This window comes from Notechis scutatus, chromosome 1 (genome assembly GCF_049901735.1).
Source record: "Notechis scutatus isolate UNSWTSFEM ecotype Mainland chromosome 1, rNotScu1.2, whole genome shotgun sequence".
NCBI lineage: Eukaryota > Metazoa > Chordata > Lepidosauria > Squamata > Elapidae > Notechis > Notechis scutatus.
This window is the reverse complement of record NC_142009.1, coordinates 313,710,308-313,733,665: the sequence shown is the minus strand read 5'-3', so window position 1 is coordinate 313,733,665 and position 23,358 is coordinate 313,710,308. Positions and strand designations below refer to the sequence as shown.

The window sequence follows — 23,358 nt, the reverse complement described above, 5'->3', positions numbered from 1 at the left end:
CCCTAACCTAACCTCTCTCCCCTTACCTGCCCTGATGCCCATCCACCTCCTCGCCTGGTTCCCTGCTCCTTCCTGCTCCCCCAAAGCCCTCGCCTCTTTCCACATCCACTTTTCCTCAGGACATGCCGAGCGGCCTCTGGAGCCACTCTGGAGATGCTGAAAAAGAGCGTCACCGGCTCTTAGCAACGCGCCTAGCAACAAGCTAACATCTTTTCCCTCTGGACCAATCCGGGAAGGAAGGGAACATCTGGACGCCCGCCTCTCTGCTTGCTGAAGAGAGGAGGCGATGAGCTCGCCAGTGACCGCAGGGACCCGCAGAAAGCTGGCCGACGGGAGCGGGAAGAGATCAGCCGAGCCCTCGCATCAGCCTTCCCCTGGGGCATGTGCACCGTTGGGAAGGTAAGCAGAACTGAGCAGGGCAGGGCACCGCATCCTCCCGCAGCCCGCTTCGTCTCCCGCGTTTAGAGATGCTTTGAGAGGCGTGGAAGGTGTGCGCTTCGAACGCCGGACATGCTCCAAGGCTGAGCCCCGCGCAATGCCCTTCTGATCCGCTGCAGCGGGTTTCTGAGCGCACACCAAGTTACCCCTCAGCTTTGGCCGAATAGTTCCGCGACGAGGGTCTCCATGATCTCCCCCCACCCCCCCCAATTACCTCTGAGAAGACAAACAGCAGAAAGGAAGCTACTCCGATGATGGCCCTTCCAACATTTCAGGGCTGTTTTCTTTGGCAACGGAGATCTCTCTCTCTCTCTCTGTGTGTGTGTGTGTGTACGCGCGTATTGGGGAGGGGTGTGTGTGGGGGGGTGCATCTATTCCTAAAGCAATGGGGGGTTATCTGCTGGAACATTTTGCTTGCTGAAGGCGCTCTTGTTACGCCCCAGCCACGTTTCCTTTTTCTTTCTTTCTTTCTAAAAGGTATTTTATCCACCCAATTAACACCTAAGCTCCTAGGACCTCCCCGTCTCTTTACAAGAAGGCTTTCGGATAGAATGGCCTCCCTCCCTGCAATCCCCTTTTCCTGCATGGTAGATTAGCATCCCTCTGAGAAGTTCTTGACGCTGCTGTTCTTTGAATTCGGCTTGTTGCTGTCAAGTGTTCATTTGATGGCTTGCAGGAAACCTTCCCTCTGCCCCTGCTTCTGCCCTTAACGGAGATGCAGCCATACAGGGAGGGGGAAAAATGGTTTCAGGATTTCTTTCACACTGACTTTTTGTGTGTGTGCATGGGTGTTGGTGTTGGGGAACCAAGCCTTCCTCAACCTAGCAACCTCCAAATGTATCAGACAACTTCTCTCCATAAACCCTGGGCTATGATGGGGAATGTGATCCAGAATGTCTGGAAGGCACCACATTGGGGAAATATTGAATTCTAGGATTGGACTTTCTGAAAAATAACCCTCAAAAGGTTCTGGCATGTATGAGAAAGAGCCTGCCTGTAAGATCAAACCTTTCTCATATGAAACATACATGCCAGCATGGAACATCGTATTAGCACATATATTCTCTCAATGTCAGGGCAGATTTCCCTGACATTGTTTAAAGATGATGGCTTAGGACTTAGCTATATATGAAATGCTGTAAGTTTTTATAACTTTGTAACACTGTTATTTTCATGATCCATGCCAAGAAATGTAATTACAGTGACATAATGTTTTAAATTTAGCTCTCAGGAAACATGCTAGTAGAATATTTTAATTGACTCTTCTCTATAGATTCCATACTGGCAACTATGCTTCTTCCATGTCAGTTGATTCAAATCATACACTCGATATCCAGATAACCTTATCTTCTATCTACATAGACAAGGGAAATAATTTACATTCCTTAGTGGGATATCTTTTTGTGATTAAAGTCTACATCTATCATTTGGGGGAAAGTTGAGAGTCACTGTTTAGAGGAACCTGCATTCCATACTGGAGTGGGTCTTGGTTCTGGGGTGGGTGGGTTGGCAATCTCTCTCTCTCGTGCGCGCTGTATCTAGGGCTTGCATTATACTTGTCAATTGTTTCCCAATAAAATGGAAGGAAATTATTTTTCAGGGGATAGGGTAAGAAGGACCCCTAAGGATTAGAAAAGTGCACCCTGGTCCACAATATAACTGCCCCTGGTTTAGTGCCTGTTGACTATTGAATGAAGGCAACCTTTGCCAAGTAGCATCCTCAGACGTGCCAAGTCTACAATTCCCAGATTTCCCAGCTGCATGGTGGACTGGTTGGGGATTTTGAATATTGCAGTTCCAATACTTCATTGGGAAAATCTGAACTAAGGGGGCTTTCTTGGCATCTAACCCGGTATTCAAACCACCACCCCATAGCACCAACTGCAACAAGCAACACTCTTGATCTGCTTCAAAGGGTTGCTTTAAAGATTATGACATCCTTAACTAACCTGTTGCCCTGCAGATGGGTTGGGGTTCCAAATCCTAGAATTCCTGGCTAAGAATGGCATAAAAATAAACTAAACATACATACCTATGTGAAATATTATATACAAGTATTCAGCTGAAAGCTTTGATATTGAAGAACCAATACCTAAGACTGGAAAGTATAGCTTGTAACAATATTCCAGCAAAATCTTGAATGCTACCATTTTATTAAATGTTTACTGTATTTGAAATTCAAGCTGAGAGTGCTTCGCTCTTTTAATTTTGGCAGGGATCAAATGTGAACTTTCACAAGCTGTCAGAAACCGAGAAGGATTCCATGTCTTGTGTCAGATAGTATCAGAGTCTAATTCCCACTGCAAACCAACCATCAAAGTCAACCAAATGCTACAGAAGCTAGGAAAGAAGTCTAATCCAGAAGACTGTCATATCAACCAGGCTCCCCTATCCAATTTCAAACAGTGAATTAAAAATAATATACTGTATTCAAAATGAAGATTTTGGTCTGATCCAGCTAGGAACACAGCTGCATGAATGACCAGCTGCATGCAAAATTAGGTGCTGAATGGTTTTTCTCTAAGCTGATTTGCCAGCTCAATGCATTTCTTTAAAACTGGTATCTAGTATTCCAACAGCAAGGATAGGGAAATAACACCTGGATTCAACCCTCTCCCTTCCAAGAAGCAATCGATAGAAGAGTTTAGAATGTGAAAATGTGCTGCCCACGTACTCATTTTGTCCATGTTCTGACTGGAATAATTAAGTTTCCTTTGAACAGTCAGCAGATGCAGAAATAGTAGACTATCTAGCATGCCCTGTCAAGTTTATTGAAGAATCTTCTTAGGAGTCTGAAAGGAAATTCATGTTGACTACCAACAGAAAGAACAAGCAACTTTTGCTGTGTGTTGTGATTGTGCACTTAATGCAATCAAACTCTGCTGGGAGGTAAACGCATGTTGAGAGTAAATACATTATGAGTTTGAGATTATTAATTTTTTGCATAGCATCAGCTATTCAATCAACTCTATCAACAGCTCTCGGATGGGGTAATACAATGAGATTTCCCAATATTAGCTGCAGAGACAATAACAAGACGATTTGCTTTAGGCAAACGGCAGACCATTATTGCAAGCAGTGGTGGTAGGTGAGTGGATTAGGAGAAACTTAGGTCTAATGCATCTGGCAAAGTGCCATTGGACCATAGCATATCTTGGAGCGTTAACGAGAACACCAGAACATCTCCTATAAATATAAGGGGCTTCACTGTATTAAATATGTATTAAATATGTGTTAATCACTTTGGAAGGGTTTCATAGACTTTTCCAAGTCTCCAGATGATAGATTGTGATGTTACATCCAAGGGCTCTTTGCAATTTATATTAATTATGTATAGGGAACATTTTCCTGCTTACTGATCTCCTAACCTCATTTAAGTGGTGCTATTAAAATCAATGGCAATTACTTCTCAATCAATAAATTTCAGGTTGAAGAGTTCATGAGCCTACTGGTTTGGCAAATCTTTCCTCATTCATTCTCAGAGCTGCCTTCTTCAGGATTAGAGCACAGCCATGGCTTTGTTTCCCTGCAAAGTTCTTCAAGAGAATGAACTACCCTTTGTGGCTGAAGCCAAGGAACTGAATCCAAACCCCAAGCCAAAAATTACTACCCCTAAAAAAAATAGCTAGAATAAAGAGGGAAAACAATTACTTCTGAACCATTCTGCACAGATTGTGGCTTCTACTAAATGAAACCCACCAAGTGAAGTTTATCAATGTCCCACATCCCTATTTTCCATTCTCTTAGCTCTTCAGATTTTTGAAGCACCTCTTTGGCTGTAGACATGTCATAAAACATCCTATTCATCATTAAGAAATATCCCATTCATCACACTGATATAATTCTCTCTCTCTTTTCTTCTTGTCCTTAGCTGCTTGGTTTTCATGTTTGGCAAGCCAAACTTCTTTTTCAGTCCATATTGCTTTTTGTGGAGAGGTTTAAAGGTACCTTTTAAAAATGCACAACTTAAACCTGGCTTTTCCAGGGTTTTCCAAGCAAGCTAAATTTTAATGAGTTTATGGTTTGCGTGTTTCAAGTCAAGAAGCTTTTCTTGCATAGACATGCAATCTATGCCTTGACTTTAGTTCCAAAATCATAATCAGAACAGCGATAAATGGCAGTCCAATCTCTTCTTGAAAGTCTCAAGTGATGAAGCTCCCACAATTTCTAAAGCTTTGGCTAGATGATCGAAATTTCCACTACCTGAAGAAGCTGCATTTTTCTCAGTCTTGCCTGAGCAAGCCTGGGAAACCTCCTGAACTCTGAACCTTCCTGGCTTCAGAGCTGGGCTATACTCATATCTTTTAATGTCCTTTAGCATAGATAGTGATATCAGTGATCGCCCTTCCTGATCATTCTTTGCCTAGATTTATAATCCACTCTGCCAACCAGCTGCCATTGATCAGATGCGGTGCATTGTAAATAGGGTGGATGTTATAAACAGGAAGGCAATGGGGAGATGGAAGGGGGGGGGGGAGCAATTGCAGCTGCTCCACAGTGGCTGAGACTGTTTGCTAGCTCGGAAACATGAATCCTGGATTGACAATCCTTTCCTTTACTTCCACTCCAAAAGCCTTTTGCTTAATCTGAGAGCAGAATAGATAGCTATAGCTAATGACCTGCAAAAGCCATGCCTATAGAAATAGGAATGATTTTAGAAACATGCCAGAAATGGTGCATAGCAATCTATTGCAAAATAAGAACAAGATCTTAGCATACAGAGGTCCCCAATTCCCAGGCCATGGAACAGTCCAGTACCGATCCATGGACTGTTAGGAACATGGCTGCACAGCTGGAGATGAATGGCAGGTGAGCAAGTGAAAGCTTCATTTGTATTTGCAGCTGCTCCCCACTGATAGCATCATCGCCTCAGCTCACACCAGCTCATCAGGATTAGATTCTCATAGGAGCATGAACCCTACTGTAAAACTGCTCGTGTCAGGGATGTAGGTTGTGTGCTACCCCACAACAGTCCATGGAAAAAATGTCTTCCATGAAACCAGTCCTCAGTGCCAAAAAGATTGGGGACTGCTGCTACAATAGGCAGGGAAGAACCATTGACTATGGAAACTTGGGAGAATTCAGATGCACAAAAATGTACTTCTGTTATCAAAAAAAGTTAGAAATATGTGTGTCTATTTTATGCCTGTGAGATGTTGGTCTACTTAGACAGCATTATTTGCTGACCAGCATTACTTTTCAAGAGCTTCAGATGTTGGGCCATCTGTTGGAGTAATGGGGTATTTAAAAGTCAATATGGATGCATTAATTGTATGGTTGCAGCTGCCTTTTCTAATTTTGCACACCACTTCCTTCTTCTCCTCCATGAATGACCCTGCTAAGAATGATGTGCCTGTGGCAGCAGCGGGGAGTTTGCTATCCCATGCTGTCTGAAATTAAGATTTAGGAAGCATTAAGAAAACTGCTTAGAAAATAATTCTAATGTGGCTGTTCCAAGAGCAAGTAAGCAGTTTGTGTCTCAATCTTGACCTGGTGCTTATGATGTTGGTTGCAGTTAGATGAGGTAGTAGAAGTTCTGCATTAAAACCATATTTCCTGGTTTCTTGTCTTTGTATAATTTATCAAGTTTGTGTTGTAAAAACTAAACATTTTTGTTAAAAATATGCACTAGTTTGTCTGCATTAGAGTACACAATATTTTCCTAAACATTTGCCCAATGTACAAAGCTTTATTCTTTAAATATTAAATTGAAAAGCGCTTTGAAAAAATACCCCAATGCACCAATTTTTGAATAACCAATTTTATTTCTGTATCAGTCTGAAAATATGTTATTAGTTAGGGTCATATTCAAAAGCAAACTAATCAAAAATTTTCCTCCACTCTAATCTGTATTGACTTTCCTGGCCAGGAAAAAATTCAGAATGGCCATTGCTGATTGCAATTTTTGGTGTCATGGAGCTCCAAAGATTAACTGGAGCACCAAGATCACCTGGAGGTGCCATCCATCCATCCATTCATCTTGAGTTTCTTTGAAGTAAAGGCTTTTTGAACATTTGATGAGCAATAAATGTTTCAATAAGATAGGTTGGTTAGAACAAGTGGAACAAGAACAGTGGAATAAGAAGCATAAGCTTATGTCCTTGGTCTTAAGCACAGGATTTGTTTAAATTAATAGTAAATTTTGTCTTCTTTTTGAAAGAGAATTATATTGTCTTTGAAACCAGCATTTTCCTTGTTACCATTTGCCATTTTACCCATGCTTTTTAGAGACTTTATGAAATTTATGAAGCTTCTTTTTCAATGTTTATGTATTTCAACTATAAGCTGCCAAGAGCCTCTTTGAAATGGTATACAAATTGGTAAAATAAAATAAATAAGCCTGAAGTGACATGTCTTTCAGGAAAGAAAATAAAAAAGTGCTGGATGCCTGAATAGGTAGCCCTTGAATTTTAAAGCTTTCAGCTCAGAAAGGCCTACCTTGGTATATGAAGATGTAACTGGGATAAAAGACTGGTCTTGTCAATGTCCTAAGACAAAGGGCTGCAGGAAGCGTATGAAGAGAGCTACAACATTTCTGAGGCAAATAAATCCCTCTTTCTAGGTTAATAACATTATAGTTCTAGTTTAGCAACTTATAGGACTTCTTCATTCTTCAGGGCATCCACAACAATGACTTTTCATATGGTTTGTTTTATTCCAGAAATTAAACAGAATTTGTCAAACAAAAATAAGAACAAGAATAAGAGAATAAAAATACAATGACAGGAATGATAGGCACATTAGTGCACTTATGCATGCCTTCTCTACTGACCACTTAAGTATGAAGTAAGGTCCACAGAAGTCAATTTGTGATTGAAACTGAGATATAATTAAATACACACAATACTGATTTCCTGCCGACAAAGCAAAAGCACTAAGCTTTACTGTAGCCTTCCCCTCTCATAGCTAGTTAGACAGATCCGAAACATGCCTCTCAAGATATACTTTGGAGCGTCTATATATGAATCATTGCTCTTGTAATGGTCAAACATATCTCAAATATGTCAATAGAACTGACCCAAAAATAAACCACAAGGCCTAGCTTGCAATTCAATAATTTAATTATTTCTTTTTTAAAATTAGAGTCTTTGGTTGTCATCAGTAGCCAAGCAAGTTTAAAAAAAATAATTGCTACTTACAGTCAAGGATACCTGATTTATAGTTTTGCCTTGCTTACTGATCTATCACTGATCAACATGATTTGTCTTCTCTTGGAGGTATCATCAATAACCTTGGATATGACCTTCCCTTTTCCTAGTAAGCAAGTAAGCAGTTAGCAAGATTTAGGATAACAAATACTTCCAGGATATTCCCACCCCCACCCCCCCGCAAAAAAAGTTCGCTTTGGGGTGCTTGTATGTGCATGGGGAGTTGGACTAGATGACCTACAAGGTCCCTTCCAACTGTGTTAATCTGGTAATCCCCTCTCTCACACTTTCCTTTCTCTCTTTCCTCTCTTCTTCCTCCCTTGATTCATTTTAACAGGTGTTTGTTCAGAACTGTGTGGGAAGCGATGCTAGCTAAGCTTTTCCGAAGACAGAAACTCATTAGAACCACTGAAAGCACAGCAAGAAGTCACTTTGTGGATTGATTTGGCACGACAAGGTACAACATATTGCTTGGGTTTAATTAAAGTGAGAAACAACAAAGCACTGGCATTGTAAGTCTCTGAAGGAGTCTGGAACTTCAGTCTCAAGATCAGCATCAGCAATCAGATGTTTTACTCCTTATGGCAGCCTTCTCCAGACAGATTCTCTCCAGATGTGTTGTAATGCATTTTCTGATCTCTGATTACTAACCTTTCTGGCTAGAGAAGATGTAAATTGTGATTAGAAATATGCAGAGCATCAGATAGGGGAAGATATTTCTATACTGTGTTTCATAGAACTCAGGATTAGTCTGCATTGAATTGTGGTGCCACTATAGATAGCCAGAGGAGTTCCTAACTTTGTGCTCCAGAAAAGTATGTCTTTCATGTTCCTTTAAATCTGTTGATTCTGGACTGAATTCTTGGTCTAAGCTTAGAGAGAATCAGAGGACCTGTCTACTTTTTTGGCTTCCTGTTTGATTCTCATAGAAGCATAGAACAGAGGATGCCAGTTATATCATCAGGTATAACTTTGTATTAAATGCAAGGGTTCAAATTTAAGCATTCCTTGCAAATATTTATCCATTTTTTGCTATCTATTTTGAAAATACCCAACTGGTCACTTTATCAGATCCAACTGGCTTTTTGTCTACCTCAACCCCATACCACAGTTCAAGACTAATATCTAAGCACATGGGTTGAGATGATTGAACAATTCCATATAAGCTATTCTGGTGGCTTCATCACATCCCAAAACTTCAATATGACAATAATACACTTCCTTCATGCTTTTGAGTTAACTTTTGACTGCATCTGTATATATTACAGTGGTTTGTAACCAATCAGTACAACTCATGAAACTTATGTGGCATCGATGAAGTAGCTGAAAGCATTATCCATAATTACATAATCCTTGTTATTCTAGAAGGAATGGTACCACATAATTTTTGGGGAGCAAAATATGGCATTTCAATCCTGTTGGACTGGACAGAAACATAGACACCAATAACATACAAAATCTGGCCAGTAGTTTTTCTTGTGTTGTTTAAACCAACGAAAAACTGCACAAAAAAGCTACATTGAAAATTGGATATATTTGTGGTAGATATATGTACAGATTATAGAGACATGAAACATTATATGCCAAGGAAAAAAGGCAAGGACATGTATAATTTTAAATGATTCATATACATCTATAATGCCAGTACAGTCCTAGTTAGTAGACTACTACTATTAACTTTCAAGTTGGAAGCATCTACCAAGGGGCTTACAGGTTGATAGGATTAGCTGATGACATCAGCATTGCTCAGGGATGCCTGAGGGGGCTCCTTTCATGTCCCTGTTATTTTTCTATTGAAGTGGTACCTATTTATCTACTTGCCTTTGCATGCTTTCAAACTGCTAGGTTGGCAAGAGCTGGGACAAACTGATGGGAGCTCATTCTATCAGGCGGGGTTTCGAAGTACCGAGTTGTCAACATTTATCTAGTTAATAGATAAATCTATTTTAACTTCCCAGGTGAGGGCAGAGAGAGAGAGAGAGAGAGAGGGAGGGAGACAGTTGGCCCAAAATCAGCCATCTGGTCTCTGTCTCGAGGAAGGACTACCACCCACATGAGTCTCTCCATTTCTAGTCCAGCACCTGAACCACTATAAGACACTGATTCTTATATAGATATATGAGGCTCTGTATGATAGGAACTGATTTTTTTAATCCATAAAAATCTGCAGAAAATTATCAAATTGAAATGAAAATAAAGTGATTTTTTTTTTAAAAAAATGATGATTTGTATATCACTAGATAGTTTATCTTCTCCAGAAAATCTCCAGCAGAAAATGACACAAGACAGCCAACTAAATCTTCCACACTGTGGTGCTCTCATCATCCACAACACATCCTCATCTTGTTATTTCTACCTGCTACACAGAAGACAGAATGCTATATAGCTCTAATGGTTCAACAGTGACATATAGGATTCCTCATTAAAAAAATATATGTAATCCTTTACAAACCAGCTTCTACATTTTTAGTAACAGTGATATTGAAAAAAACAAACAGTAAATGAAGTAATTCTTTTGGAAAGCTGGATTAAAACAGACAACATGGGAAAATCTAGAGATGAGTAAATCTGACATGATATAAAGTTTTATAATCCCAATTGCACTGGGGCTGTTATAGAGAGACATTGAGGCTCATTGACAGGAGGTCCAGGCCAAATTCTTGACAGTTCTATCTCTATCTAGAAAATCCTAGAAAGCTTTTGCTAGCTTTTATGGATAATATTGATCTAGATCAAGGGTGCCAAGCTCACATCATCACAATGGCATCATGTGATATATCGGGACTTACTAGGCATGGGTGTGGACATGGGCATGGCCAGCACATGATGCACCCAGTCAACAGGTCGGGAGTTTGACAGCCCTGATCTATATGGCGCAGCATCATTTTGTAGATTGAACTACTAGAATGATGCACACAATTTTAAAGCAATTGCAAGATGGCCCATAGATATATTCTACCTGCTCAAGAGCTCAAATATTTCCAAGTTCACCAATAGATATTGGTTTAAGGAACAGATGTCACTTCACATATTTCATATTTCCATATAAGCTTCCATATAAGGTTGAGCTGAAGGAGAATGACCAACTCTTTCCATGGTTGAGGATGGACTTGAACCTGGATTTTTAGTCCAATATCAAGAATTACTACACAAACTGGCCTTTTAAGTTAATATCCCTTTAGTTAAATTTACAGGAGCACTTTAACTTACCTCTTGAATGAGAAGCATTAGGGGCATGTCACTAAAACTTTCTGAAGGGATGTTTATATCTATGTTTTACATCTGTCCTTATCTTCACTGAGATTTAATTCCAGGTAAGTGCATGAAGAATTGTGGCTGTTGGTTCCCATTTGTAAATCCAATGACCTGATTCAAACGTTCTGGGCTTAATGCAGCTTAGAATGCAATTACCCTTCAGGTTTTACAGTGCAATTCTTGCATCCAGAATGTGCACAAAATGTTTACAGTAACAGATAATGTTTGTTTGGGGGAACCGTGTCCAGAAATGTGGATTTTTGTGTGTAAGGACAATGCCTATAGAAGTATACCATTTAGGAATCATCTGATACTGTTAAAAGTACATTTTCATGCAGTTGTTAAATTAATATTTGCCAAAGCTGTGATTGAATTCACTTATATCTGAGTAGCTATGAAGCTGTCATGAACCAGAAATAAATCATCCATCCCCATAATGAGACCGATCTTTGGTATATGAAACCATTTTCTTTCTTTGAGCCTGTTTTCCTGCCACAGCATCTCTAAGTAGTGATCAGGATTGTATTTTCCTTCCTTTCCTTCATTTTGACACCAGTTTAAAGTTACTGTTAATCAAAGTGGGAAAATACCAGCCTAGAGAGGCCAACCTTGTGAGGAAGCTATAAACAGGAATTTCCAGGTTCAAGTGTCATCCCACCCCCAGAACCATTTGCAGCCTGCAATGTCGTGGCTGTTTTCTGGCTCTCCAGAACTCCATGGCAGTGATAAGCCATCTTTGAGGCCAAATGGCCATGTTTGACATGTGGATAGCATGTCTTTTGTGCTCTCAGGAGTTGATGCATGGGGGAGGGGCTTACCTATCATCAAAATGTTTACCATAGTGAGTGGAAGCCTCAGTTTTCTAGAAGACACAGGAGTTGGATAATTCTCTGCCACTGCCTTTAGTCTCCCAACCTAGCTTAGTGACAATAAAGTTATTCTAAATCTAAGTTTAAGGTGAGCACATTTGCAAATGAAACATTGGACTGCAGCCTCTCAATTTTTTAAAATTCCACGTGAAGCCTCTGTGGAACTCAGGGGCATTCTTGGAAATTAAAGTTGAGGGTGGAGCTAGCATTTTACAGCTGACAAATACTTAATGAAAAAGAACAGTTACGTGGGACAGGGAGTGTTGCCGGACCAAAGAAGGTACATGAGACCTATCCATGTTCCCTGAAACAGGGCTGAATTTTCTTCTTCTACTTGAACCATGAACAGCATCTGGAACCATAATGTTGTGGTGTTGCTGTGATTACATAAATGATAAGGTTTATCATCTTGGTATTAAGTTTTCTGGTCTCCAATCAAACTAAAGAAGGATCTTAAAGGACCCTTTCATGGTTCTGAGATTGCAGGCTATGCCTCATGGCCAGCCTCTATTCATGGTGGGTAGGTTTGATGTACATTCCATCTTCAATCTACACAGCAACATTGGAAGTGCCATGTTCTTCTGGATATGAGGAATCCCTACATTTGACATCCAGTCAGATGCAATCTAAGAAATCCAAATAATTATGTGCATGTGTGAGAGACATACATACAAGCATGTGAATGCTCAGTTTTCATGTATATAGAAGCAATTAACCCAGTTTCCCTGCTGGAAAAACAATTATTTTATCTTGATGATTTTTTAAATCTGACTGGCCAGGCTATTGAAATAAGAGAAGAAATTTCATCCTTGTTTTTCCCCAGTGGAACACTGCAAAGCAAAGGGTAACACAGATGGATCATTGCCAACAAATTAGATAGCAAGGACACCCATGAGATTTAACCTTTACTTGGGTTATGAAGTAAAGAATTCATGCTGCCAAAATATATATAGTAATTGTATATTCCATAATGTCAACATGTCTGCTTCTTAAAAATCGGTTTCAGTTTTAGTTCCAAACTTTCCCTTTCCATTTGCAAGAAATGTTTGGAATTGTCCATTGCTTCTGGTTCATAACTTCTTTTATGTCTTTTTTTTTTTTATCAGATAACCAAGGGCAACATTTTAGATTGGTTACCACATAAAGGAATGTAGCAGTTGGAAACTGATTGCAAAAAGCAGTTGGAACATTTTTCAGCTGACTAGAAATTTCTGCTCAGAAACTTTGAAAATGTTTCTATATGTAGACATTCAAAGAAAAATTACAAATAAGAGTATAATGGTGGTGATTCTTCCAATGTCTCTATTCCTGGTTTTAGTATTTATTATTATTAAATAATCCAGGAAAAATTGTCATGATTTCTAATGTTGGTGAAGATTTTCAATCATCCAGGGCAGAGGTGTCTGAAGGTTGTCTGAAGGTTAGTCTGATTAGTCCAGTTGCAATAATTCAACTTTCAGACAACTTCAGACAACCTTCAGTCATGATTGCAATATAGTGAATTCCTTGAAAGATTAATAGATAAAGTAGCTATTTTTCCAGTTACTTTAAGTCATCTCTTTGTCAGGTGAACACTGAAGCTTAAAATAATCAGTGCTACAATCATTTCAGAACCAAATACTATCTTGTCCCAAAGGTGCTTTTTTCAAGAGGCAACTGGACTTTTTGGTTTTTCTTTGAAGACGTTTTGCTTTGAGAAGCAAAACATCTTGAAAGAAAAACGAGAAAGTCCAGTTGCCTCTTGAAAAAAGCACCTTTGGGACAACCATGACCTGGATGTCTGAGAATCTCCATAGACAAACACTATCTTATTTTTGCAGGTGTCTTTGTAAGGCAGCTGATAGTGACACTGTGTAATAATAAAGGGCATTCATTTTTGGCCCCAAAGACTTGGACTTATTTTAAAACAAGCTGTCATTTTCTAAGAGGCTGTCATATTCATGTTGTAAAAATTAATTGGTCAAATTAAAAAAAGGTAAAAAATATCCAAGTAGATGAAAGGATTGCAGAGTTTTCTGGAAAGCTTCAGGGCTTTAAGAAAGGCAAAAGGAAAATACTCTGAAACTGGGGAAGAAAGAGAAAAAAAAATAAACCCCGAATGAGCATACTGCACAATTTTAATTAGCTGAACAGTTTGCGCTGAACATGAGAGAGGATTGCTTAGATTTCCAGTGTGGCACCACTGCCATCTTGTGATGAGTGTACAAAGTACTCCAAAAATACATATCTGTCTGGGGGGGGAAAAGTGAAGCTTTTTGTGAAAGGCAAGTTATAAAGATTGTATATAAAGTTATAAAGACTGTATATAAAGATTGCATTTAACATACAAAAAAATAAATAATAATGGACAATCATAGGGAGAAGCAGGGGAAGTAGTAGATTTGACTCCCATATACATTAATCATTGTACAAATGATGACAACACAATGAAGTGCATAATGTCAATGTGGTGTTAGTTTATGATTTGTTATAATTTTAAAGTTGGCATCCTCTGTCCAGGATCATATTGCACAGTACAATTGACTTTTTGTTAAAGCTGAAGTATTAGAAGATTTTAAACAACAGTGAAATCAATCTGATTATGCACCATTAGGCTTTATTAAAAGTAGAAAATAAGTATTAAGGACAAACAGGTCATGGACTCATCATTCAGATTTAGCAACAAATTTGCGCCATGAAAAGCAGGAACCTTTTAGAATTTTCTCAGTGCCTAAGGTGCAACAGATAGTGTATAAATACAGATGTACGTGGGCAGCTCATGTAGTTTTGGTGCAGTGCTCATAAATGATTTAGAGCATGTGAATTATTGCTTCTGTTGCTCTGAGGCTGTGTAAAGAACCAACAGTCACTTGGAAAACTGTACTCCTGCCTTCACCAAGAACAAGGGAGAGATCTACCCTCTTATACATCAACTGCTGGATTGCTTGAATAGTATCTGTGGCTTTATCTGTGTCTATTAGTACAGTCAGTCTTTAATTGGCCTGGAAATCCTTTGAGGGCCTTCAGTTTCCCTTTTCTTTGAAAACAAAATACAAATAATTGCTTAGAGGCTACATGTAAAGTTGAGCACCATGTGCTATACTTTCCTTTTTAATGAACTTGTAATGAACTTTATTAACCTTATTGTTATGTATAGAATGTGTGCATTTAAAGATCTCAAGCTTTTGGGAGATTGCCAACTAGGGTGGAGGGAGGGGTCAAGTGAGGGGCTAGTTTGAAGTTGTTGTGCAGTCTCAAATGGAATATGTTGACCTCCCTGCAAATTCATGAAGCCTTATCTAGTCGTTCCCAGGGGAAGGCAAGCAGCCTGGTGAGATTCTCGTAACATAGGTATAAACAATAAAGTTACTGCCCGGGGTTATTCACAAGTATTCTGGTTGCTTGCACCTAACACAGTCGCAATATTAGAACCAATCACTTCTAACATTCAAATCAATGCAAGCAAAATGGCTTATGATTTGAAGGAAGCCATTGTAAAATGCTACACTGTCACGAAGTTGTCGGGCTACTAAAATAACACTGAATCCTTCTTGTTTGCATATTGAAGCCAAGCATTGACAAATACCTTAACAACGTCGAAAGTAGCCTACTTTAAGAGGAAATATGCAGAAGAAGAAGATTTACATCAAGATTACCCAGGGTATTTTCCAAAAGTGAGTATGTTTTGGTTAATATAACAAAGCTGAAATTAATATAGATGCATTTCCTAACTTGCAGAGTGTGGATAGTTGTTAAAAGCAACAATTTGAACATGAATTTGTTCTTAATTGTGATACAGATAATTCACATTTACAGTATACAGTACATGCCAGTTGTACTGGATTTATATTTGAAAAACTAATGACTGATGAAATAAAACCATATTGAGATGGTAAGAAAGAGGAAAAGAGGCCATGAAGATCTCCTATATAAATGAAGCTTGCAAGGCCTCCTGGTCCACAATGCCCAACTCAACCCATGGGCTCTTTGGGAACTCCCTGGGCTTCTCTTTTCATAGTGCAATTTTCCCCTCCCTCTGGGATGAGGCTGGTGGCCCAATTCATGGGGAAGGACTTGTATTCTTGGTTGTCAGAAGCTGCACAACTGCTGTTGGTAATGGCTAAGTAAGTAGGGACAACATCTTCCAACTGTTCCACATTACGGAAAAATATAACATAAGAAAACAAAATAAGAAAGCAATTATAACCCTCCTTGCCAATTTTCACACAAGCTCCATAAAATATTTTCAGTGTTTAATCAACAATATTTTCTAAAACAATAACTCTTTTAAAAAGAGGTAAAAATAGGTGCCAAACAATGTCAGTAAATTCCAACAGCAAAAGTGCTGAATTTCAGCAGTTCATTACAGAACAGATCATGGAGACATTTGGAAGCAACAAAGGAGGGGAGAAACATTGCTGGCTCTCACAAGGGATAATGACAGATTTGGATGATAGACATTTGTATGTGGTTATTTTGCTGTTCTTCAAAATCAACTAAGACCCCAGCTTAATTCTATCCCTGAGTTAGAAGTGTGGGCTGCAAAAATTTGAATCTCTAGATCAGTGGCCCACAACCTTTTTTGTGCCACAGCCCGGTACCGGCATCACAAAATGATCCGCGGCCCGGTACCGGCATCAGCATGCATGACAAGGCAAGGCAAGCCGAGCGACTGGCCAGCCAGCCGTCCCCCGCTTCTCCCCGCCACCTTCAACTCCTCCTTTGTACCTTTGTCGATGGGCTTCGCTTCGGGATGGTCGCTCGGCTCGCCTTGCCTTGGGTGCTGAAAGAATCCTCGCGCCTTGGTTTCGTTCGAAGCCCCCCCCTTCGATGAAACTAAGGCGCGAGGATTCCTTCAGGACCCAAACGCCGCTTTCCAACCGGAAAAGCTCACCTGGAAGCACTTTCTCGTCAAACAAGATGGCGGCGCCCAGCAAACCGGCGGCCCGGTAGGAAATGTTCCATGGACCGGGACCAGTCCGCGGCCCGGTGGTTGGGGACCCCTGCTCTAGATGGCAGAAAACATGAAATATTGCTATGTCTCTTTGGTGCCATCCAGTGGCCAACTATATTTTTGCAGTGCAGCTCTGTGCAGAATAGGGAGGCCTATTCTGTGCTACATGTATTTTCTCCTATCCTTGACAATTCCCACTTTTTCTTTCTGCTTAGCACCTGATATTACCTGAAGATCGGACTTGTATTTTGAAGCTGTCTCTGCAGAAGCTTCAGTTTCTTGAAGATCCTGAGCTCTATCTCCGCCGCTCAGTACTAATTAATAACTTGTTGCGGAAAATTCACCTGGAAACTGAGCGTGAACACTATGAGTATCTTAAGGAAAGCTCATGCTGTCGGACTGCCTATTCAGATACAAGAAAACGGCTGAAGTTTATGGTACAAGAATGTCGTTCTCAGTCCCTTTATTACAAAGAACTGCATTCATATCATATTGTGCCTTATTCTCCGGAGAATGCCATTTATGGATTGGGCTATTCAAGTGGCCATTTGGAGCAAAATTCTCAATTGCTTATTTATAAAATGAAATGAGGGTTGTTGTTGTTTTTAAAAAAACATGGATTAATTTGTTTCTGAATGCCTGGATGGCTTACTACTTTGCTAAAGTGATGCATTAATGTGCAAACGTGGGCAAGATCAATAGTTTAAGTCACCTTCAGCTATATTGCAGAAGGTTCTGGTGGTAGCATTTAAGACTTGAGGGGGCTTGGTTGCACAACGATGGTACCCAAATGAAAACAGTGCAACCTGGAATTTCTAATAAGCCATGAGCCCTAGGGTGAAGTGCTTGTTGGCTGTCCAGTTTTCTATATGTATATATTCAGACTAACTTTAACTGCTAAGTTATACCACCTTTCCTTAGAAATGTAGACTGATAATAAGAGGATAATATGCTGGCTGGTCTAAAGAGGGTGGGCAGCTACTTCTCAGAAAGTCTAAAAAGACTCATAGTCATTCAAAATATTGATTCATTTATATCAACCCTCTTTTTGAAATCTTCAACAGCATTAATCATCTAGATTTATTTGCTAGCATGCTTAGTTTCTGTTTAAGTCAGCAGCTATTCTGTGATATTGACAGCTAGAAATCCATAATTGGGATGAGCAGGGAAGCTACATTCATTTACTCTCTTAAACTTGGTCAGAATCCTCTCTCTGGATCTCTGTTACACTGATTTGGCTCTTAGGAATGCAGAATACCTATCATAAAGGTGGGAACAGTATCTTTCTTTTTTTTTAAAATTGCACCCCAGTGTAATTGGAAAACATTTTCTGATTTAGCACTCATAGCCAGGAGCAAAATATTAATAGAATAAGTGGGACCAAAATATACATTAAAAAAGTGTTTATGTGTATATGCTCAGCTGAGGCATGGTTTTTTTGGTATCTAATTATAGTCTATTGGATTTCATTTCTTGGGAGATGGATATTCACGTGGGGTCCCCCTTCCTATCCTTTCTTCATTCAGCAGTCTAATTTCATTGGCAGATAATATTCTGGTGATGCTTTGGTTAAACCATTGGTTGTTCAGAAATGTTTGCAATCCACTAGTAGATCTATTGAAAGATCTCCATCTAATGTCTGCTTATTCCTGGCCTAACACAATCAGTATTAAATATATATATATATATATATATATATATATATATATATATATATATTCTAAGTTTTCGTGGGTACTTACATGTATGGTGTTGTGGCTTGGTTAGGGTATTTTCCCACGTCATTGTAGTTGTTCTTTTAAAGTTGTAGCAACGTTTCAGCAGAATCTCATCTGCCATCATCAGGCTTCTGATATATATATATTTTCTGAGGTTCTGCAGGTATTTGTATGTGGATCTTTGGTTATTGGGGTTTTCTCCGCGTAGAGATTCGATCGTATCAGGCATCGTTCACGAGTCCCACTCGCCATCTTCAGGCTGGTGCTCGGCTAGTGCCAGTGCACTAAGCAAAGCACCAGCCAGATGGCAGTGGACTCCCGGAACGCTGCCTAGATACTAGCGAATCTAGCGAGAAACCCAAATAACCAAAGATCCATATATATATATATATATATATATATATATATATATATATATATATATATATATATATATATATATATATATATATTCTGAGGTTCTCATGGTATTTGTATGTGGATCTTTGGTTATTCGGGTTTTCTCCCGCGTAAGATTGGAAGTATCTAGGCAATGTTTCGATGAAGTCTCATTCATCATCTTCAGGCTTCTGTCTTCAGCTCTGTGCTTCTCTGTGCTTCTCACTCTGAATAGCACAGAGCTGAAGACAGAACCTGAATCGATGAATAACACTCTCTTTATATATATATATATATCATATACATATACATATACATATACTATACATATACATATACCATATACATATACATATACATATACATATACATATACATATACATATACATATACATATAGATCCATATATATATATATATATATATATTATATTATATATATATATATATATACCTATTGTTATGTGTATGTGGGGTGTTTATATGATTTGGGGAGACCAGTTGCTGAACTTATCAGTTTGCCATAAGAGACAACAGATGTTGTCCCAATTGACATAGGAATGCCATAGGAGCCTGTGAAATGTCTTTAATTCGTTTTGAAGGTACCCTATAAAGAGAAGAGATGATGGCTTGGTGAAGATCACTGGAAAAATTTCAGGTGCCAAAGTTCTCTTCAAAAAATGCCAAAGAGAAATAGTAGGCAGGTGTGTGCAAAAAAGAACCTGCTTCCAAAGCTGAGATGCTATGTTTTATGGGAAGGAAACCCTGATAGCTCTTTTATTGCAATTAATGGTAATCTCCCCCCAAGAATTCTTAGGAACTACATTCAGTGTGATATTTTTCTAATGGATTCCATTCCATGGCTAAACCACAATTTTCAGAGTTTCAGGCGAAGAGTGTATAACTGTGAAGCCTGTTACAACCTGAGTGAGCTTTGCTCTTAGACATTGAGTTGTGCTTTACAGTACTGTGACATTATTAATAGATTAATATTCTATAAAGAATGGCCCAGCCTAGAAAGAGAAGTACCGTGCAGTACTGAATATCTCATTTTCCTTTCATACATCTTTAAAATACCATCTAAAATGGCAGACTTTCACCAATCCGATCCTGAAAAAGGGAAGCTGATAGATGGAAAACAATTCTAGATAACTCTTTCATTTGCCTTATTATCACTTGATAGCTCTTTTCATCTTAGCCTTTTGTCAGTATACCAGTCCTTCTTAACAAACAGCATCCCTCTTCTTTCAGGGCAGAAACTTCTAATTTGTTCACATAATAACTTTATACCCTTAGTTAAATGTGGACACAACCCTTCTTTTGTAGTTGTATTCCTATAGCTACTTCCCTGAGTGTAAGCTCTTGAAACCAAGAAGTTTTACTTCCACCTAAAAATGCACAAAGTTACCCTAGTTTTATTGTAACTAAAAAGATTAATGCATGTGAATTGCTGGGAACTGTTGGGTCATCTCACTTAAACCTTTTTTGCATATATTTGGCAAAATTTCCAAAGTCCCAGTAGCTTGTTTTGTTTTGTTTTGCTTGATAACATGTTGATTTGTTGATCTGTAAAAAGAAAACCCCAGTATTTGTTATTATTATTTATTTATGCTGAATCTTAAGCTCTAAGCAAAACAGTTTGAAAATATCTGGCCATAATTGAAAATCCAAAGAATGTGATCTGTTAAAGTAGCTATAAGGTCATAGAGGTGATCGATCATCCTTAGGTATCTTTAGTTAAACTATGCCCCCTCTCTTGCATAGTATTTTATTTTTTATATATATAACGTTTATTAAAAGTTTTAAAAACAATTATAAGAATACAGCTAAATTAGTACAGAGAAAATGAAAAAATGATAGAAATACCAATAATTTTAGAAAAATTAAAAGTGCAATATGGAAAGTAAATAGAAGAAAGTAGAAAAAAGAGAAAGATATAAAAAATATAAAAGTATAAAGATATTCTGATATTCCTTGCAGCAGTTATAAGTTCAATTTTATTTTAATCTCTTTCTCTAAAGTTAAATCATGACTCTCTTCTTATATCTTGTGTAATCATTAAAATCATAAATAAAGTTCTTTTTTTCATTTAAGTCCATAAGGGCTTTCCATTTACCAATAAATGTACATATTGATCTTTCTCTAATTAAAAGTCACTTGTCCATTCCTCTATGGTAGTTAGAACCAAATCTTTCCATCTTTGTATATATAGTCGTATTGCCACAGTAATCATATTGAAATAATCAGTCATAGTTTCCCCCCCAATCATCATTCCTAAATGGGAAAGCTCTGATTCTAGCTGAATATTGTTCTAACACCCTCTTTAGCAATGTATGTATTTCAATCCAATTTCTGAAAGATTTTCAAAATGTTTCTTCATGTTGTTTACATTTCTAGCATACTGTATATTTGGAATGCCTTTATACCTTGTAGATAATCTCTCTTGTGTCCTGTACCAACAGTATCTCGTATTTTAGATGCCCCACTTCAAAAGAAAAGAGAGAAAAAGACAAAAAAATTCCTGTCCCTGCCCATTTGTGTCACATAGCTCCATTCCTTTGCATCATAATTTCACCTCTCACAGACCTTGCCTTTTCAAAACTTTTAAGTACAACCCAGTGTTGGGATTCAATTTTTTTTACTACCAGTTCTATGGGTGTGGCAGGGGAAGGATACTGTAAAATCTCCAGTCAGAGGTGGTATTTGCCGGTTCTCTGTACTCAAAATTTCCACTATTGTTCTCCAGAATTGGTCAGAACCTGCTGAATACCACCTCTGGTACAGCCCATGGTCAACTAAAGGGATGCTTATTGTCCTTTAGGTGGCAATATGTATGGCATTCTGTCAATTATTTACAAATGTTTAAAAAATAGCCCTTTCCAGCTGAAAGCTAATTCTTCTGAACCAAGATCTGGTTAATCCCCAAAATCCTCTCTGGTTGGCACCATGGTAACTGTTTTAAAGTAGATATGGTAATAACTTGAAAGATGCTTTTAGTTTTGGCAAATGTTACCATTGCCAAATGAACAAGGACATATGTCATGATTGCTTTATATTGAGACACATAAATGGCATTTTTAAAATGAAGTACTGTCTTCTGTGACTAGTAATAGTTTTCGAGTACAGTATCTCCTGTAAGTCTCATTCCTCACAGACTCTTTGAACTGGACATTCCATCAGTTAAAGTTGGGAACTTCTTGCATGCCAAACATATTCCTTACCCTAGTGATATGTCCCCCTCCTTCAATCTTATTAAATTCATTTGAAGCCTACATGTGATGGGCTTCTTTTTTACCCCTTTTTTGCTTAATTATAATTAACAAGCTTTAAATTCCTTGTGCTTTGCATGCTGAGCTTTGTGCACAGGTCTGAGTTCATACAACCAGATACAGTTAGAATTATATTTTAGTATTCCATTTCATCTTCTGGTGAGATCAGAAACTGATACCTTCTTAAAGAAAAAGTGGCATCAGATATTTCATACTCAATAGAACATTGCATGCATTTGCTAGCATTTTTTTAAAAAAATGTAAATAAATCAGCTATGGACACCAACTTTTTGCCTGTCAACCTTCAGAGATTGGGGTATTACAAGGACTTAGCTTAGTCAGAGTCAGTAATCAATCTCAGTTTGGCTTCAATCAAATCAACCTCAGTGCTTTTTTTGTAATCACTGAATGTATCCGTTAGCACTTTAATCTGTCCAAGAAAAATGAAATTTAAAAAAAGCAGGGTACAAGTTATTGTAGCTGACCTTAGTTGTGTAAAAAGTGTACTGATTTACCAATCATTTTAAAAATCAAGTCAAAGTCTTCACCACCATAGCTATAGAAACATTTGGATTATTCAAGCTAATGTCAAGTTTTTGCCCATTTGGAAATGTGAATTGTATCAACATTTCAGCCTTAGTTTGTATTAATTCTAAAATAGCAAGATGAATTTTGTATGCCTCATTTTCAGGTTGAAAGACTGCATAAACTGTGCAACAACTTTTAGAAATACAACCCTACTTCATTCAATGGAAACTATGGATGAAATATTGCTTCTAGAATACATGTACAGTAATTCTGCACTTTTCTTTCTGTATTTCTGTGGCTGATGAATGTGTGGTTGAGTATATGAAATATTGTGCCTTAAAGTTCCCTTATTATGTGAGCCTTCATTTCTTGTGAAAATTATATAACATGTATTCTAGCTAAGGATGGTTGGATGGTCTACAAAGATCTGTATTTGGCTCTCTCACAAAAAGCCATTGTTTGTAACAATTTTGACGGAACTTGAAACTTTAAATGGTAGAGGCCTGAACATAAAATCCACATCTGCACTCCAAGGTTTATGCTGTTTCCCTGTTCCGTTTATAAATTTAGTTTTACCTATGGTGGAATTGTATGCACACTGACAATTATGCAAGATGGTTTTAGGTCAAGAAATACAGAAATTGCTCCATTCATTATGCCCCTTGTGCACATAGACATACGATAAAGACAATCTGCCCATGCACGCATGCAGTTAAGCCATTGGTTGCTGGAATATCATAATATGGTAAACATAAGAGCCAGAAGACTTTTGGAAAAGTATTCTATTTATATTTTTATAGATTGGATTTTACTTTTATAATT

The 23,358-nt window shown here is 38.3% G+C and overlaps 1 long non-coding RNA gene across 1 annotated transcript; it reads left to right on the top strand.

Annotated features, from left to right (window-relative positions):
• Positions 1–287: 287 nt before the first annotated feature.
• Positions 288–17,936, top strand: LOC148133492 (uncharacterized). Its single transcript, XR_015747420.1, has 4 exons — positions 288–399; positions 7,924–8,043; positions 15,258–15,363; positions 16,859–17,936. It is a non-coding gene; the product is annotated as an uncharacterized LOC148133492 (long non-coding RNA).
• The last annotated feature ends 5,422 nt before the right edge of the window (positions 17,937–23,358 follow it).